The sequence below is a fragment of the Poecilia latipinna genome, unplaced genomic scaffold, assembly GCF_001443285.1.
Source record: "Poecilia latipinna isolate Pla-1442-1.1 unplaced genomic scaffold, P_latipinna-1.0 Scaffold3373, whole genome shotgun sequence".
Lineage (NCBI taxonomy): Eukaryota > Metazoa > Chordata > Actinopteri > Cyprinodontiformes > Poeciliidae > Poecilia > Poecilia latipinna.
Genome location: NW_015115989.1, coordinates 1 through 4,645, shown reverse-complemented (window position 1 = coordinate 4,645; position 4,645 = coordinate 1).

Sequence of the window (4,645 nt, the reverse complement as noted above, 5' to 3'; positions counted from 1 at the left end):
TAAATAAAATTCCAAATCTTCAGAAATGGCAATTATTTCCCATAGTAGAAATTTTATAATCATAATTGTCTTTATTCATAAGAGTTAGGCTCAGGGGACCAAAACTGTTACATTTGTTCAAGCAGTGACAGAGGGAGGGACCAACACCTGCTGAGATCCAAATCTGGTTCCCAGTCAGAATCACCAGCTTGATTCTCAACCAAAGTGAAAAATCCTATCGGTTTTATTGTGGTCCAAAGGTGAAGTTCCTTCCTGTGTCTGTGTCTTTTATGTTTTATGTTTATTTGTCTGTTTTGTTTCTTAGAGTACATTATTGTGATTACTAATAATTAATAGTTGACTCCATAAATCTACAGCTCAAATGGAATAATTAAAATTTATTTGTGCTTTCAGTATTATTATTCTCAAAACAGACATTTATATTAAATGTGTGATTAGAGCTCTCTAATAGAAAACATTTTCCGTTCACATTTACTATTGCTGGATTTGAGACTGAAATCATAAGCTCTATACTTTTCATGATAAGAATTTTGATCCATAAATGTGATTTAAGTACCTGGCACTCTGTGCTTTTATGCCTGACCTTCTAAATGTTGCTCTTTGACGTGTGAAAATAGTCTCACCTGCAGCTCAAACCGGCGCCGTCACCACACTGTCAAACACAGAACAACAGCCTGTTCCTCTGTGTAATTATTTTTGTGCGAAGAAGCATAAAGATAATTGGGACAGTGATATCTGTGGGCACCAGATTAACTTGGTGACTGCTGCACAGATCTCGTTTCTGCCTCATTTTCTCATTCTTAGTCTATCGCCTGTTCCAATCTGCTGTAGATAAGAAAGTCTTTAAAGATTTTCCATGACTTCTCTTTATCTTGTCAGCATTTAGAGTCATGTACTAGAACTGACCCTACATCTGCACTACACTCCTATTCCTGTTGCTACTTTTAAAATACTCTCACTGATACCAAATGAGAAACGTAGCGATTTAAATGTGTGTACGGAACGCTGACAGGCAAGAGGAAAAATTATTTTCTTTTTCTAAGTCTGACAAAAGTTTCTTCCATCCTTGACTTTAATCAGCAGCTTCAGGTTTAGAAATGTTGTTTTGACGAGGTTCAGAAACTGAACCTGTGGAATAAAAGACTATTGTAGCTCAAACTGTTATTACACTGAAGGCCTTTTCAGCTGTATGAAACAGAAGAATGAACGCGTCTGCAAGAAAATTTAAATTTCAGAGATAATCACATGAAGAAAGGTTTAGTGTTTTGGCTGTGTGGGTTTGGAAAGGACTGGATTAGTTTGTTGACTGTGTCAAATGTCAACATTAGTTAGTAAAGCTGATTTAAATCTGCTTTAGACTGAATGTTGTGTTGGTGAAAAAAGTGCAGGGATGTTTCAAAGAGTTGGACTCTGCTGGGCAGATGCTCCAACGCTCAGAGGCAAATCTATTAAAGCTTGCCGGAGAATCTCAAGTAAAACTAAGTTAACTTAGTTCTTCTGTGTCTATTTACTTCAAACTCTTCTGATCAAAGCATTGCACAGCAACAGAGAAGAGATGACATACTTTTAAAAGTATAAGACAAACAGTGGTATAGCTTATGCTGCCTGGTTAAGAGATACACAAAAACCAGCAGCATTTCAGAACAGCGTGTTAAAAAGAAACAAAGTATGCAGAAAGACTCAATGAACACAATGAGAGAGGGAATCTTTTGACAAAGCTGTTTTTCTTTTGTTTATGTGATTCCAATCTGTTCTATAGTGACTTCCTGTCCCTGTGTGTGTGTGTGTGTGTGTGTGTGTGTGTGTGTGTGTGTGTGTCAGAGCAGGGAGAGTATTGACTAATGCCCTGAGGTGAACTTGTGCTCATTGTCGAAAATTCAGAGCAAGCAGCAAAAAAAAAGTGTCAAGGTTGCAGAAGACAAATATACAAGTAGACCAAGAAAGATATCAATGCACCTTAAACTGAATGGACTGAACTGGATTTCATATTCAGCAATACAGTTATTATAAAAAAGGACAGAAAAATTTAACATTTTTGTTGAATTTTAAATCTTTTAAAAGTACTCAAAAGAAAAACAACTATTGTTTCTGTTTAGTGAAGGTACAGGTCAGCTGAGGTTAACAACAGCCTGACTTGTTAACTTTAGTAAACTCTGTTTTGGAAAAAGGAATTCAACACATTCTCATGTAGATTCTGAGATGTTTAATACAGTTTGTCACAAATATAATTGTCCTGCTACGAAACGTCCTACCGCCTCAATCTGAGACAGAGTAAGAAAGAGGATCCACATGGATGCAGAGGCTGAAACAATCTGTGACAAGGATGGGACTTAAGGTAGTTACCTTCCAGTAGGATGCTTTTACATTTAATTAATACTGATGCATGTTTGCCATTTGTAAATACTGTCTGTTGGTGGTTAGACAGCAAACAATTTATGTACACCAAGGCGTCTGTGTTGGTAGAAGCTGGTGACATTCCACCAACACTCTACAGGTTTTCTCTTACTTCATTTGAGGAGTTTCTGTTTCCCTTCTCAACACCAGGCCTGATGTGGAGGAGGCTGTCTACAGAAAGCTGTGGCACCTTCTCTGTAAGTGTTTGAAGTAAGAGGGGTGTCCCCAGGTGTTCTGTGAAAGATGTGTGTCATGTGTATGAATATAAACACCCTGCAACGTGACCACACATCAGCTGTTTGGTTTCGGATGAACTATAGGAAGGAAGCTGGGAACTTCCCCCTGAGAACTTGGCGATCCTTCCTGGATCCATCACCATCCATGACTGTTTGGAGGAACTAAGATGATATGAGTTATGACAACAAATTTAACTGAATTTGAAGTGACCTGAAGAAAAACTGTTATGTTGGTTAACTTTATCTCCACTGTGTGAGCTTCATTCTAAGCTCTGATGGATTCTCTCCTCTCTCAGCTGAATGTTGGTGGCAGCCTCAACGTGCTGGTGGAGCTGGAAGCTTCGCAGTGTGTTGAGTCTGTTTAGCGCGGAGGAAACATTCTGCACAGTGAATTCTTGTGGTGAGAGTTGCAGCCGTACATACACCGCCTATGTTTTCCTCTGAGACCCCGGGACAAGTTGTCAGGACCAATCTGTACCTTGCATCATCTCCAACACTGATGGTAGAAATCTTACACTTTAGCAGAGACATTCTACAACCAAGTTCCAAAAAGTGAAATGTGGTCTGCTTTCCGCAAGCGTGCAGTGTTAATTGGGACAACATGAACTGTCATGGCAACATGGCAATTGTCACACACCCTCTGTGGGATAATTGATATACCCAAAGACTGTACGTGGTGAGTTGTCTTCGCCTCTAATTTGCCTATCTGTGCCCCCCTCCCCTCTCTCTCTCTTACTGTCTGTCTCTCCTCCTGCATTCTCCTTCCTCCCTTACTGTATCTAGGTCATTGCTGAGCCTAACCAGTAAAGAGCTTTTTCTACACAGATGAAACCTCAGTGGAACACAAAACAAGATGCATGTTTGAAACCACATGTGTCTAAACACACACTCTCACGCATGTGCATGCAAATACAAATGCAAAGACACAGAGAAGCACCCACAATGGTACGGGGCTTTTTTTTTTTTTTTTTCCAAGCGTTGATTTTGCCAAGCTGCAATTACCACAGCTACCCCACAGAGCTGCTAAGCCAATGCAGCACATATATTACAGCTCGAAAAGAAAGGGTTATAATGATGTCTGTTCACAGCATTCTGTTCTCTGTCATGTTTATTTGGATAACTGTTATTACATATTCTGTTTTAATGGAGACACATCTATAAGTTCAACAATAAACAATACAAAAAGAAATTTTAGTTCCTACATTTTTTAATGAAAGCTCTGTAACAACTTACTTACCCCTGTTGGTTTCCCATTATTGCCTGTGTTGTAGCTCTATGAGTCACGCTAATTCTGATCAGCCCATTAGAGTCACATATTCCCTAACTCCCTAATTACACGCCTCAGCTAAATGTAAACACAGACAGGAGCGGACCATAATGGTCATTTTGGCTAACTAGATAGGAGCAATTTACTCATTGTTTCAGTTTGTACAAACAGAGTGAAGTAGCGTTGGGGCTTTTCATAAGCATGTGGGAATGTTTGGAGATTATGTGAGTGAGAGACCTCACATGAAAAGCACAAAGCATGAAAAGGCAACAACTAAACCTTGTTGTTCAACAATAGATAACGTGGAGAAAACGCTGCAGCATTATCGAGACGGGAGAAACAAAGTTATCATTCTCTGGCCAACAGTTGCTGTTTTTATATCACAGCTTCATGAAAATCACAGACAAAACAAAATGAAGCGCCCAGGAAGAGTGGTGCAATTTGGACCAAACTTGTCCCACACAATGGGTTTTGGTTCCCACCATTAATGAGCTGCTATTTTCAAACAGTGAATGTCCGTCGGTAGTTATTGTAATTATTGTTTTGATTTTTTTTTTATATGGAAACTGCTAGCAGATGTGATGTTTCTACAAAAACAAAACAATTTTCAAAAGTTCTCAAATTAGTCGAAACTTTTACTAGTAGTTGTAATTGTGTATTTAGATCTGGACATTATATTCAATGAAAATTATGTTTTAGAAAAAAATAGTAAAATAAACTCAGTTGACCTATATGGAACTGAGAAAAC